This window comes from Columba livia, chromosome 3 (assembly GCF_036013475.1).
Source record: "Columba livia isolate bColLiv1 breed racing homer chromosome 3, bColLiv1.pat.W.v2, whole genome shotgun sequence".
Lineage (NCBI taxonomy): Eukaryota > Metazoa > Chordata > Aves > Columbiformes > Columbidae > Columba > Columba livia.
Genome location: NC_088604.1, coordinates 75,363,692 through 75,379,408, shown reverse-complemented (window position 1 = coordinate 75,379,408; position 15,717 = coordinate 75,363,692). Strand labels below are relative to the sequence as shown.

General features: G+C 36.6%; 1 long non-coding RNA gene across 1 annotated transcript in view; it reads left to right on the top strand.

Annotated features, from left to right (window-relative positions):
* The window catches only part of LOC110363342 (uncharacterized), a 46,209-nt gene extending 30,773 nt beyond the window's left edge, over window positions 1-15,436 (top strand). The window contains exons 2-4 of the long non-coding RNA XR_010471472.1: window positions 1,360-1,428; window positions 6,068-6,242; window positions 10,897-15,436. This is a non-coding gene — a long non-coding RNA (uncharacterized LOC110363342). The remainder of the gene's footprint in view (window positions 1-1,359; window positions 1,429-6,067; window positions 6,243-10,896) is intronic.
* The last annotated feature ends 281 nt before the right edge of the window (window positions 15,437-15,717 follow it).

Sequence of the window (15,717 nt, the reverse complement as noted above, 5' to 3'; positions counted from 1 at the left end):
CGTCTGGAGGGCACTGTAATGCAGGGCTGTGACCATCCAGGAGGTTTGTGCTGGTGGCCTGGGGGAGTGTTTGTGCCCCCATGCTGTGCAGACCACAGGGTGGGGGCTGCACCCCTGGCTGGCAGTGATGGCAGCGTGGGGTTCTGGAACCAGGCTCCTCCTGGTGGAAATTCTTGAGTGAATCTTTTCTGCAAAAGGGGCAATATTGGTAGCACTGCCACCATGCCTTGATTGGTCAGGTACTGCTTGTGGGAAGCCATTAGACACATCTCCAGATTTTCCTACTCATTGCCTACACTGTAGATGGAAGTGATCTACATCTCACTAAACTCTGGGGGCACATAATTTTAGCTGCACATGTCAGGTCAGAGTAGGGAAGCACCTCACAGAAGCAAATTAATTGCAGATCATCCAGGAGGCTTATGTCATTTACTGTCTTCATAGGGCATGTAGGTGTTTGGAGAAACCATGCTCAGCATTAGGCTAAGCACTGCAGTGGGTCTGGTTGGTTCTGCCCCCTGGAGTGTGGCCAAATGTTTTGCTCTGCCTTGTAGCAACACAGGCTTTTGTTTAGCTTTAGCTGTTCTGATTATTTGATCCCAGATGAAAAGCATGATTTGGATCAACTCAGTACAAGTTTATCTCCAAAATATATGATAGTGATGTGCAAATTGATTTATTGTCTAAATTAATCATGGGGTGGTAATTATAATTATCAGATCATTGCAGATATGAACTCATTCTTCCTTGTTTATCATTAAATATTGTTTGGCTCTGGTCTGCATTATATTTTCTTGGCCCTTTCAAATACTTCTTCTTTATCTTCATCCAGAAGAATATTGATGAGTGGTTTATATAGTTTCAAAGGAACTTCAAAACATTCTTATCACATCTAACTGATTTGTCGACACCAGGTATGCCAGAGAATTAATGTTGCTGAAACTATCATGGTTTAAGGGTAGAAGTGAGAAAACAGTTTGTTAGGATGTCAAATCTCAAGCGAATAAAGCAAGTACTCTTGAGTATAATGAATTGTACACTGGCAAGCTCATGTTTGCCTAGAGACAGCTGGCAGGTCTCAAAACATCTTTTTTGGAGGGCAGGGGGTGAGGAGGGTCTGGTTTCCAGCTATGCTGCTTGTTTACTGAAAATTTATTCTGTTTCTGTGAAAAAACAAAACAAAACAAAAACGAAACAACCTTCTTAAGACAGACTAATATCTCTGGGAAACATTCTTTAGAAGTAGACGTTGCACTCAGGGTTCAGTCAGTTCAGACAACACAAACACTGTTTTATGTTTGAAAAAGACAGGTGTTTACACAATATATGTGTATTGACTCTCATTTTCTACCTCCCCAGAAAAAGGTGCGTGCATAAGGGTGATATTGCTGCTAAAATTTTGCAGTGCTGGAATGAAGATGTTGAAAGGTGAGTAAGGGAGACAGTATGGGAAGAGCAATATAGAATAGGAGCTGGTGACTATTTTTGTAGAGGACTGACACCTAGAACAGTGGGGCTCTGGATGATAATGAGGAAAATCACTCTTACTGCTGTCATAATACCCCAAAACTGCAATATATGAGACTCTTAAACAGAAAAGTCCAAGTACAAGAAACCTAAACCAGAGGTGAGAGACAACAGGTAGATTCAAGCAACATTTAAAAAATTAAAAAGTGGTCAAAATGAGAGGACAACACTTCACAGAAAATGTAACTGGTTGCAGGGTTGTTTGGGGGTTAATTTTGTTTTGTTTTATTTATAAAACCACAATAAAGATTGCCATAAGGAAAACTGAGTGTCTTTACAGTGGTCAGATACTGCTGTAGAGGTAGCCTCTAATGGAACGGGTCACTGGGAACAGCCACAAAAGTATTTGCTCCTGCCACCACTAGCAGTTATGGAAAGAAGTGTAAGCGATGGGTTTTGTTGCTCTGAACAGTTTTCAAAGTACAGCCAAATGCTGGATATTTGATGCTTTGCTCAAGGTATTTGATAGTTGAGGAGGAAGAACTCTGAGATGAAATCAGCATGTGCAACAACTTTGCCATAGCAAAGGTTATTTCAGACAATGCCTGAGAGATGAGAAGAGCCTCTGAGAGATTTTTACTTTAATAGTCTGGATGTCACATATTGGGCATAAAGGATTTACAATGTTTAGGTATAGCTCACATGTGGTAAATTATAATAATAGCAAGGACCAGATTCTGAGCAAAGGGTGATATCTTGGGGTAGTGGAGGAGGTTTGGCTGAGATCTAAGAAAGGATGAAGGATGAAGGTGTAGAGAAAGTTATTTGAATTTTCCAGGAGCTCTTCTAGACCTCCTAGTATACAGCTGTGCAAACAACTGAATTTTCGATTAGGTATATAAACCCAAATACACTCAACATGTAATTTCTGCTGATCCAGAATGAAAAAGTTTCCAATTACTTTATAAAACAGAGACTCTCAACACTTTTGTTCCAGCTTAACAAAACATTCTCTTTGGCTGAAATGAATATGCTCATTTGGCTTTTTATTTTTTTTTTTCTTCTGAAAACACTGAAAAATCAAACATAACTGCATGTGGTCTCAATACACCACTTGGAAACAAACATTAAAACCTTTCTTAACCTCATTCAGATCTTACTACAAAATTAGATACGAATTTGTGAAGAGCTTCAGTGGTGACCAAATTGCTGATTTCAGTGAATAAGCTACTAGGGGAAAATAAATATTCACCCGGTTCCTATTATAGTACTGGACTGCCAGGGTATGAGCATGCTCCAGTGGCTTGGTGTGGGCTGGCCTTCTGTCAAACCTGTGGTAGCTGTTCCCATGCTGTTGGGTGAAAGCTACTGTAAATGAATGATCAAGATCCACATTTTGTTCTCTGTGTTTGGATATTAATGTACAGGCAAGCCCTCAATGAGCTCAGTTTTCTGTTCGTTTCAAGGCCACAAAACTTTCTCTCTTGTCAGGTGGTCATTTCCCAATATACCTGTTCTGCAAAGACTCAGGAATGGTTTCCAAGTATCACGAAAACTGTTGTTCAGAAGTTGTCCAGAAGTAAATCTGTTACACAAAACTGTGTGGCAGAAGAGTTTACCTTTTAAACAACATCATCATCCTTAAGTCAGTGTCATGCAGTTACTGATTCAGACTCTACTAATCCTGATTTATGCTTTACTGTTTTAAATGAATGAGCTTCTTTGCACACTAGGTACTATTTAGTGCAAGTAGAGTGCCAGACCCTGGTCCTTGAAATAAGAAATGTTTATGTTGTTGGGAAGTGATGTAATGGCAGCTTGAATTATGTTTATTAGCATGAGAAAAGCTTTGGCAATATGTTTTCTATTAGAGATTTCTATGTAATAACAAAAAATGTCCATGGATAACAAACTGGAAAATGAATGCATATGTGGCTGGCTGTAAGTGTCGGGTTTTTTTGGGGGAGGGGTGTGTTGGGGGTTGTATTTTCAAATATTTTACAGTAACAGAACAAGTTTTATGAAGGTGCTGTATGGAGACAGTACAGTCAATACATTTTAAAAAATCAGAAAATAAAAATAAAAACTAACCTAACTCTCCCTTTTCTGCATATGTTGGAAAGTATAGTTACTAACCTGCATTTAAATATTGACACAACATCATTTCTTATTTGTTTATTTATATTACTGAAGGATATGGGAGCTCCACTGGGTAGTTACAGACCTTTTGCTAGTTAAGTAATTAGCATAGGGAGGGTGTTATCTGTGGAGTTAGCATTTTGTATCTGTTTCACTAAAAGCAGAGCCCAGGTGTCCAACGCTTTTGTGAATCTAGGCCTCACTGCATTAGAAGGCAAACTACAGATGAAACACACTGTGTAGTTAGAACTTATTTACATATTCATGTATCTTGTTTTAATGTTCTTTTACTGATTTTAAAAAACAAAACCAATCCCCAATATGGTATTTGAACATTTTGAGGGTTGCTTTTTTGGTTTGGTTTGGTTTGGTTTGGTTTGGTTTGGTTTGGTTTGGTTTGGTTTGGTTTTGTGTGGTGTTTTTTTTTTTTTTTTGGTTTGGTTTGGTTTTTTGGTCTTTGTTTTTTTTTTTTTTTTCCCACCTGCATTTGCCACAACTTCTTTTGGTGTGTCAGTGGTTTTCTTGTCACTTTCGTGTATGTTTGTTTTGAGATAAGCAGTATTTTAATGTATAAATTCTTGTCTTTTATTGTAAACTGTGTAGCGTGAAAGCACATATAATGGCTTTATGTCTCTGAACAGTTGTCTGGTTCTCACACCCTAATGATCTTGGAAAAATCAAACATTTTAAAGCAGAAAAATGCATCAAACAGAATCAGAGATTGAATGGAGGGGTTCCACCAAGATGACTGGAATTCCTTTGAAACTAAAGTCCTACTTTATAGGTGACAGAGCATGAAAGATTGTGAAGTTTAAGCATTTCAAGTTAAATCTGAGGACAGGAGTAAAATAGTATATTTATGTTCACAGCCAGTTTAAAACAAAATTGAAGCTTCAGAAAATTTTCCAGAGAAATTTTGGGTTTAGTAAATCTTGTAACAGGTAAAGATCTATGTAGGATATGAGAGGTGATGGTAAGATCTGGTAGATGACATAGGAGAGAGAGGGAGATAAAAATGGCTCCTACTTCTTTTACAGATGCCCTTGTGAAAGACTTTTGGGAATAAATTTTCTTGCTAGAAATTCAGCTATGAAAAGAGTTTATAAAATAATTCTTTTCTGTGTTTGCTTCTTTTTTTCCTTTACAGTAATAGATGATTCATAAGTAGTGTGAGCTGGAAAATTATGGATATGCATCAAAGTCAATCTTTAGAAAAGCTGGATGGAACCATTTAGCTATTATTTAGATCTATGATGATTACATCAAATGTAATTAGACTTGGGGATTATAATTAATCTGTAAATGCAGTCAACAGAATTTACCACTTGTAAAAGTAGAGCTCAGAGACTTACCAATCTTTTGCAATGGTGTGAGAACTTATTTGATAAGACATATAAAGAAAAAATCCTCACCAAAATCCTAAGAATTCAGAACCTCCAAAAGTTTTTCCAAATGGTAAAAAAGATTCTGTTAATAATGGTAAGACTGTAGGGCATAAGAGAGGAAAGAAGATTCACAAATGAGTAGATGAAGTGGCCAGAGTAGTAAGGAGGGGGACAAAGCTTCTAAGGAACCATCTACTGGTTGGAGGCATCCACACGGTTCTGCTGCAGGGCCCACCAACTGTTCAGCCTGGCCATGTGCCTGCTGAGCCCCCTGGGGTATTTTACGTCCTTGCTCAAAACATCTGTGGAAATATCCTTCATCAGGATGTGATAAATCAGTGAAGCATTAACTTCAGGATCGTAATGGAATCATGTCTGATTGTTTTGTGATTGCAGCTTTCCCACTGGTTTATATTTGGACTTTATTCACAATTAGCTTATTGACATCTGGAATTTCTTTGTGTCCTTGAAAAGTAAGGGGAAATTGTTTCCTTCAACAGTATTGGAAAGTGTGTAGAAGACCTAAGAAGGAAACAATTTTCTGATTTGTTCTAATGATTTGTTCTAATGATTTCTTGCTATAGCTTAAATGTGAGAATTATTTTGTATATTCTAAATACCATTCTGAAGTAATTATGGCCACAACTTTCAGGAATTATTCTTTACAACTGGAGCATCATTTTCCCATGGAAATACACAAGATAGAATATGTTCTGGTCTTCATTTCAAGAATAAATAGATTTCTTCTGTAGTTAATTGTAAAACTCACAGCTTTTAATGGGAAAAAAAATGTGTGTGTAGAGGATGAGATTCCGTCAATGGTAAAAGGGATGCACTGTGTTGAATGCAGCAGAGCTACAACTTTGTAAATGTCTGTTAAAGTCTTAATGTGTACACTGGTTGAGGTAGCTTGTGATAGTGCATCTGATGTCACTGTGAAATATTTCTGGGATCATTTGGAGGGATCATATGCAAAGAAAGTAAGATTGTGTGTAATAACCTTGCAGATCAGATCTTCATGAGAGTTAGATATCTATCTCTCTCTCTCTCTCTTTTTTTTTTTTCCCTGACTGTAGTCCATGGTCATCTCCAAAAGACAAATTGCTGCCTCTAAAGACAAGTGTCTCAGATGTCAAGGATCATCTTTGAAAGTTCCTATCTCTTTCCAGAGGCTGCCAAAGCAATGTTGGTGATTCATTTGAAAACACACTCTACAGGGAGGCATTGATCTTGCCCATCGTGTTCTGCCTGGTAGGAAAGAGATCTATATCCAGCAATCAACCTTTGCTAAACTGATTAACTTTGTAACAATCCTTGTATGGTAATTAAAACATGGTGGGAACAGTTTTGCAGATCATTCACTCATTCTAATATGTGAATATCTTGCACAGCAGTGACCTCCTCCTTGCTTATTTAGGATATAACGAAAGTGTGAGATGCTTTTAAAAATTGGCATCAACTTGCTCTAAAAGTAATGGAGAATTAATCCAGCTCCTCAGCATACAACCTCCATCTGCATTATTTTTGCATGAAAAGCTGAAAAAAACATCAATTATATTCCAAATAAAGTGAAATTTCTTTCTACTCTTGGAATTATCTGCAGTGTTTGTTAATTATGAAGCAGGCAGTAAAATGCCTGACAAATCATATTAACCCTAATAAAAGGACTTAACTGACCTTGACTGGCAGTGATGATGTTTTTGCTTGGAACAGAAGTTTATCCCTCAAACCTGAAGAAATTTGATCTAGTAGGAAAAGAGATAAATGCTGCAGTAACTCTAAAAATTTGCAGGTCTCATAAAGGATTTACTTTTGTGAGAGTGTTGATGTAGTGTCTGTATGAGGCCTTGAACCACCTTACAGGTGGAGAAAGTCCTACGAGTATGGTGCAGAGAGACATCTTCTAAAAACTGCTAGTTCTGTGGAAAAGTCAAAGGGTACTTCCGTGTATTTAAAATTATCCTAAAGATCAGAGTTGCTGTTGTTCACTGCAGGAACAGGTCTGAAATTATCCCACAGAAGTCAACTGAATAAAACAGGGCATCCTAGCCCAGTCATTGAACTTCCCCAGAAATGACAGCTGTTGAAGGTGTCACCTCAGTATAAAAGACCTCAAATAAAAAGCCTGATTTCTGAACTCACTTGGAAGCTCAGATATTTCACCCTATATCAGAAATAAAACTTCTCAATGATATTATGTTTCTATGTGACTAGTTCCTGAAGAAGAATGAAAAAAGCTCCATGAAAATCAGTTGCATATCTTCAAGAGACTTCATGCAGGGAAAATTAACTGTTAGAGGTTAGGAAAGACACATGCTAATGTTGTGAAAATATGAAATTTTCTCCATTTGAAGATTTTTATGCCAATCCCTCAACATGTGTTAAATTGCCGTTCTCTCATCTACAGAAACAGTGAAATGGAGGAAAGCATTTTCAATCTATTGAGCGCTTTTTTGGATCTCTTTGCCAAAGGAAAGTAGAAAGAAAGGTCACTTCCATACAGAGCCCTGCTCAGCCCAGTAGAACTACATATTCCAACAACATCTTCCATGTGCAGAATGAAGAAACTTTTCCTCCCACACTGCAGTCTGCCTGGCCAGAAACTGACACCTCAGCTTCACTGAATCTGTGGCAAAATTTGTAGTGGTGTATGTGTATCAAAAGTTTTACCCTAAGTACAAATCATTAAGCATCAAATGCCAACCTGGAACGACATAAAAAACTCAGTTCAAAAACATTCAAAAATAATTGAAGGAAACGTTAAACCATGGTCTTAAGGGCATGCACCATGCATAACGCAGAAAAAAAAGAAAAAATTGCAGCATCTTCCTTGACAAATGTGAAACTGCTACTGAAGCTGGAATTATTATTTAAGTAATTGACAATGTGGGCTATTACTGGAATGAAATGTGAAATGATCAGGAGCATTACAAACTACACAGGATACAGAATTGACTTCTGCTGGGATACATCTTCTCTTTCTTCCAATTTATTCCTTAACAGGTACTCACAAAACAGAATATAGTTTACTGAATGGATGGAATCCTGAATTCTGCATTTTTGGTTATAGAGAAAAGTTGGCTTTTTGATAAAACTTCTGAAAAGCTCAGGATTTGTTTAACTTGGGTTCTTAACGACCCTACAACTCTGGCACAAAAAGAAAACTGGTGTTGTTATAAAAAGGGGAGATGGAAAATCGGAGAAAGCATACATTTCCATAATGGAAGATTTGAAAAGAAGTTAATACTCAAATACAAATTAGTAGTTTTATTGTACTGCAAACATCTGTGTCCTGAAACCAATTTTTCATGTAGCCAGTGGAAATGAACATTTCCCATGTGTGCTGGCCTAACACTAGAGAAATGTTTAGAGCTGTTGGAGAACGCTGGGATGAAACACTTTCCTTTGGAAAATGGCAAGCTGTTGAAACAGAGGCTTTTTAAGAATGGGTTGCTTTCAAAAACCTTTTGATTTTTTAAAGAAAAGTATTGACACTGCCAAAAAAAAATTTAGCTTAACTTTTTTTTTAATACAAAGATTCCATTTTTAGTTCAAACCAACTTCTCATTCCCCTAAATTAATTAATGTGTGACCATAATTAATAAACTTCAGATAAAACTATGTGAACAATTTCTTCAATGTGCTGTTGCTAAAGAATAATGCCACAGCAGAAGAGATGTTGTTTTAACTGAATATTCTAGACCATGGACTATCTGATTCTAGTGTAAAAAAATGACATGGACTATCTAATCCCAGTGTAAAAAAGAAATGTATCATTAAAATGTTATGTGGATATTAATAGTATTTTATAATGTAAAAGTTCCATAGCAGGAATTACATCTACCATAACATGAACACAACTGAACACACACAAAATAAAAGACAAATAAATCAAATAATGTAATTCATGTTACATCATGATTTTTTCTGAGAGCCAGGACCTTCCACCTTTGCGTTTCCTACTTCCCACACAGCAAGAATGCATACTTTCCAAGCACCAGCACATAGCTAATTTTGTCATTTGAGGACCAAGTCCTCTGCATGTCTACATACTAATAGTCTGTTCACCTTAAACATCATTTTCTGAATCAGTTGTCTAAAATCTGTTCACAGAAATTATGTTTCAATAGGCATACATGTTACTACATGGCAGTACGTTATAGAGAAAGAGAAAAAAAAAAACAAAAAATCAAAAACAAAGTAGAGTGAAGTGTCTATTTACATTTGGAAAATGCAGAAGATTGGTAAGGAGATTAGACTGAGGAAAACTAAATTAGATTTTCCTGATCATTTTCATTTTTTAATTCAAGTTATTTTATTCAAGTTTTTATTCAAGTTCAAAAATTAATAGCTATCCAGCAGGCCAAGCCTCAGATTATTTCATTTGTTTGGAAACCATTTTAATGTGTCCCAGTTTAGTGAGCCCTGAGAGGCTCATTTGCAATTGCTATTGTATAGAAACTGTTAAAGGATTTATTTATTTATTTATTTATTTTCTAAATCTGAAATGCCCTCGGGCCTTTTCTCATGCCAGAAAAACTGAATCAGGAGAGATGAAAAAAGCTTGACTCAATAAACACACCATGCCAAACAGTGTTTGCTCTGTATTCACTTAACCAAAAATGAAATTTAAATGGTCGTATGGGCTAACAGAAGACTAAGGTTTTCTAGGATAAGCGTTCTTGGAACAGCAGGTGCAAACCACTGTGAACACAAAGGAATTACCAAGGCAAGAGAGTGTATCTCATTCCAGACTTGAGGAAATGTGTCATATGGTCATACTTAAAAAGCAAGAATGAACAGCTGCTAACTAAAACTCTCAGCACTTAGTTAAAAAACAAACAAACAAACAAACAAACCAACCAAACCAAACCAGACCAGACCAATGCAAAGCCAAACCAATTAAATGAAACAAAACAAACAAACAAAAAAAAACACATAATTTTTGAGTTTTGGATTTTTTTAATCACATGAGAAAAAAAGCTCCACATTCTTAAGTCAAACAGCTTTGACAGCCCTTCTGTTCTGTGAAGGAAGGTGTTAATTTAGTACTAGGAGAGAACTGCAACAATTGGAAATCTGATATGTTGGAGAATATTCTCAAGGGGTGTGTTTAAATTAACACATCCAGATTCCACTTAAGCAAGCAGGAGTTAGACACAAAGGTTTCTTTATGTCCACAATTATCATACAGTGAAATTCCTGAGTGGTTTTGAACTCCTAACCTCAATTCTACCAGGTTCAGTGTCAATGGTTTGGTCAGCTGCAACTCACATAAATGAGACTATGTATTCACAGGCTTCTGCTAAAAATGTCTTACATATCTTACACTTTCATCTACTGCTACATGTTATACATCTGATTCTAAATAAAACTAAATAGGATTATGAAGTTTTTTAAACTAAAAGATCAGCTATGAATCCTGAAGCCTTGCTTTATTACCAAACAACTAGGATTACCACTGATATCCTTCCTTCCTTCCTGGCTATTAGCAAATGGATCTCAGATGTCTTGTTGACTACAATGCTATTCTGTGGATAACTGGATGAGTGGAAAAGGTTTTACATTAGTTCAAATCTTTTATCTTTGTTCTCATTCTTACTTCCCTATTATTAGTTTTTATATATGTTTTATTTTTCTTTATTTTCTTACACAATGGGGTTTTACACTGTGTATATTTTTGTCTGTAATATATTTCATTATCATGTGGTTCCTTCCTATTTAATTTCTGCCTCTGATTATTTTTATTTCAATTGATAAGGGAAAAACTGTTGACCATTCCCGTGTCCCTTTTTTCCTTGTTAATTAATCCAGGGCACAAAGGGAATGGCAACACATGATTATGTTTGTGTTTTTGTTTTGTTTTGTTTTTTTTAAATTTGGTTTTGTTTTGTTTTAATTTCAGGGACCACTACAAACAGAAGAGGACAAATACTCAAGTCAGTATTTTTAGAGTGGCTAATAAGTCAAATCCAAAAGATAGTTGATGTCACATCTGTCCTCAAGGATTGCACATACCAGTGGTGCAGAGGTTTTGCTGGGGGTTCAGAGTAACCTCATGAATTGCCTTCTGTGTGGGCACCTAGAAATTCATACTACTTAAAAAAATTATTTATTGCTTTGGAAATGGCAGGTAGCAACAACCGCAGATTTTGAAAAATGTCTGATGCAGCTAAGCATTGAATTCTGGATTAGAGTTATGTCCCTAAAATGCTGTGTTTGTTATGTTATTCTGTTCTATGAACTTAAAAAGATTATCAGAGCTATTAAATGAGGCAACTAAACAGTTTTGGATTGTGTTTTGTTGATTGGATTAAAGATTTTACTTGTTTTTCTGCTTGAGAAAATATGATATTTTATGTAGCATCTGCTTTGAATTAAACATATCTTTCAGCCCCCTTTCACAATTTCTACATACACATTTTCTTTTATAACAAACAAACACAGGGTTCTGAAGCTCTGAAAGCCCACAGCTGTTTGTGTTACATGGAGAAAGTGAGCCTGTTCTTGCTCCTACGGAAAAAAAAAAAACAAAACACTAAAATAAAAAAATGAGATCGGTTCAATATGTTGATAAAGGCAAAAATGGTAAGGTATTGTGGTTGTTACAGAGACAGCTTGTTAAACATATCAAAGCATACCACAGATGACAGCTGAATGAAGCCGGATGGTTAGGAATTGATTGTGGTTGAAAACATGCCTTCTTTACTTGAAATTTCACTACATCAGTACATACCCCACCCAAATATTTGTTTTCTAAACTTCGCTGAAGCGATGCATAGGGACAAAAGCTAAAGAACTTCATATGTTCAGAAATTGTGCAGAGCAGTTAAGCAAGATGTCATTCAGATTCAGCTGCTGTGACAAGGAAGAGAACAAAATGTGAACTGCGTGCAAAATATTCCCCTTCTGTGAACAGCATCAGAAATTTTTTTTGGCTTGCGGGCTGAACAAGTGACACAGTTAACTGACTGACACTTCATTTCCAGCTAATTTTTGGCATCTGACTCAAAGCAGTCTCTGTACAGCTGCACTGACAGACATAAGCTCTACTATGGGATAAGTTGCCATTAGATCAGTGCTTTGGAGAATCCTATAAAAACCTTGCCTCCCAAAGTAGAGGAGAGATTAAGCTCGCTTTTTTTTTTGCCTTTTTTTTTTTTTTAAAGCCCCAAGGGCTCATTTATGATCTCATTAAGATCAACAGGAATTTTAATTTAAATTCAACAACATGAATATTTAGTTCTCAGACATCAATTCATACAGTCTTGAGGCTCTTCATGGGTTGTACTGGGAAGCTGCATTTGGGAAACCAAGCACTCCTTTGCTTTTAATCAGTCTCTGAACACTTCAAACATAATGAGGTAAAGTTTTGAGATTCATGTGGATGACTGAAGCAGTGGCTGGGATGTAAGGAGAGGTAGCATCACCCATCTGTCTCTTCTTCAGGGACCCCATTTTGATTTAGCAGTTTCAGGCAGAGTCATTAGTGTGCGTCAGCCCATGACTGCCCAACAACACTGTACAGATCGCAGAAACCTCCATACAGAGTTCCCTGTAGCCTTAAAGCCTTAAAGCATTGTCTGAAATCACCAAATAATAACATTGACTTAAAGACAGTTCTGGAGATGTGTGCCAGAACTCAGTGCAAAACAATCTTGTCTGAGCTCAGTGGCCCCATACGAAGAGTAGTAAAGGTTTATATAATTACATCATTGTCAGAGCGAAATAAGGACTCAGCAAAACAAGTCAATTCAATGTGAATCACTCTAAAGCCATTTATTACAGAAACCAGCCTCCTTATATATGCAACTATATTCTAATCACACATCCACGCTCCAAGCATGGATTCGCTAAATGAGTATCATGGGCTGTCCATGCGCTGGAGTCTCACTGATGATACGTCTGATGATTCACGCCACGCCAGGATCCCGGTGATTGTGGAACACCCCACTTTCTCACAGCAGATTCTGTTCTCAGCTTCTCGAAGCAGCCTTGAGGTTCCTTTGAGCCTGACTAATTCAGCAACAAACCTTTATCTATCAAAACCCCTCCACACATCATCTTTAAAAGCCACTCCCTTATAAAAACAGGTTGTGGACTGTTTGGTAAATCACCTTACATCTTCGATTTTGTGTTCCTGTCAATCACAGCAATTATTGTCACTCCAGATGTAAATTAAGAAAACAAATTTATTTATGTAGTGCTTAAGTGGGCAAGGAAGAGAGACATTTCCAGGTGTATGGACAAAGTTAGGGCTCAGAACATTTCAGAGGGATATCCAGTAACTGGAATAGCCACTTATATCACAGCATCACAACAACATTTAAAGAAATGTTCACCAACTGATATGATGCCAAAGTGAATTGCAGTTTCTATCTATATCTAAAAGTTCCCTTGCACTCTGATGTTTAGCAAGATACCTTGTTTTCCATAAATCCTAGTAAGATGAGCACCGACAGTCTCTAACTCCTGAAATGCACTGAAAAACTAACATGTAAAATTGTTAGCTGCTGCCAATGTAATGGCAGTCATTAATTATGGCTCCTATGGTACCTGCATTCATGTCTTTTTGAGTTAAGTTTATCATTATATGCAAAGTGAAGGCAGGAGATAATTGAAAAACCACAAAAGATGTAGTGTTTGCAAAACTTTTGTAAACATGAAATTAAGCAAGGTGTACTCCTGAGGTAATGAAAAAGGTATCTGAGTCAATTTCTTTCCTGTGCATTTAAAATTAAAATAAAAAAAACTCTCAAGCAGTGTCAGACTGAACTCTCTTCTGACATGTTCTTGCAGATATGACCAAAAGAACACCTTAAGAAATATGGCAAGCACATATGAGATATATTTAGCTATATCAACTGATCGACCCTTTAGTTCCAGAATCAAGACAGATTCTGGGACAACAAGAGCAATGTCGTTTCTCCAGATTTCTCACTAACGATAATTGCCTGTATGTTCTATGCCAACATGTAGGACCAAGGATATCTAATTTTTGCTTTTGGGAAGTAGCTTGGACATTCTTTTTCCTGAGTAATTACTGGACCACAAGGACCTGATGGAGGAAGTTGTATGCTTCATGGGGAAAATGTCCAGATTGTATGGCAGTATGAAGAGATTGCCTAAATTGCCTAGATTGCCTAAAGAAGGCAGCTCATTTTTCTCTTGGATAGTATATGACACATGTAGTTTAAGGTCTTAAAAACAGAAAAAGTTCTGCTACAACTGTAATAAAATAATAATATGTGATAAATTTTACTGACTATTGGAATCTATTATCTTTTTATGTCATATGCTTTTAAATGCTGTTGTTGTCCTGTTCGATTGTGAAAGACAGAGATCTCGTCTTAGATGAAAAATGGAAGCAATTGTTTGTTCCCTGGGCACTTAATCACTTTTGTAGCTTTTAAACACAAATCTCAAAAAAAAAAAAAAAAAAAATCATACAAAGGAATAACTGTGTTTGTTTATCAGAACTTTTTTTGGTCTCCTCACCTCCAAGAACACAGTGATAATAACTTTTGTATTTGAATAGGGAGCACTCTTCGTGTTCAAATAACAGGTAGTTAGGCGATACCTGGAGGCATTATATCTGAATAACATGAAGAATATTAATAACTATGTTATTTTTCTGTGTTTTGTACTTAATAGGTAGTTACAATTAAAAACTTCACAGCATGAAGTTGTCCCCAGGCAATTAGATCAGTAACTTCTCCAACAAAACCAACTTTTCAATGATAGTTGCAGCTGAGCTGAATACTTTGCAGAAGTCAGATCTCTTTCAGTTTTCTTAATAGTCAAATGAAAAGAAAAATTGAAGTCAAATTGAAATTAAAAACTTTATCTTTATAAACTTTATATAAACTTTAATTTTTATCAGATTCATGGGAGGAAATAGCTGCTTATCGCCCAGCTAAAATTAAACTATACATATGTAGCAATGAAATTACACTTTAAGCTCTACAAAAATAATCACATATTCAAATGGTAACGTCATGGTCTCTCCTGTGATACATTCAATGGAAATATTGGCCCCTGACAAAGAAGTCCCCTCTGTCTCTCATGGAAAAACTCCCAAATGCACAGCTGTTTTCTGCAAATCAAATGCAAATCACACAACTGTTATTTGTATATTGCTTTTGATTCTGTTTTTTTTTCTTCCAGCTGCTGACAGCTTAATAACACTTGAAAATAGCCAAACACTTCATAATTCCTGGAGAAGAATGGGATGTATTGCTTAGACCTTTTCTGAAAGACCTTCTGGAAACCTCTGACTAAAAAGATGGGCTTCATTATTTGATAGCTTTCTTTGTTCTTTCTAAAAGAAAGTTATTTCTGGACAGCTTTACCTTCTTCCCTGTCAGGCTCCTTGCCTATTCTAATTAACCTGGATCATCAGTAAAGTACAAAGGACAGGTGACAGGACTATGGCCATTGCACATAGTGAAGAGACCACTTGCTGGAAGATGGGGCCATGCCTTTTGACCTGTTTCACTGTCTTGTTATGCTTCCGTGCACACCCACCAGTGCCACGAGAAATTAGAATGGCACTGTCTTCCCTGACAAGGATTAAAAAATTCCTCACCATCTCCTTTTTATTTTTTAATTCTTTGTCAAGCTCCACTAACTATTTGGACACTGCTGCACAAAAGAAAACTAACCAACCTTAACCTACCAAAGACAGTATACAAATCTTAGTTTAATATTTCCTGGGTGACCTTCT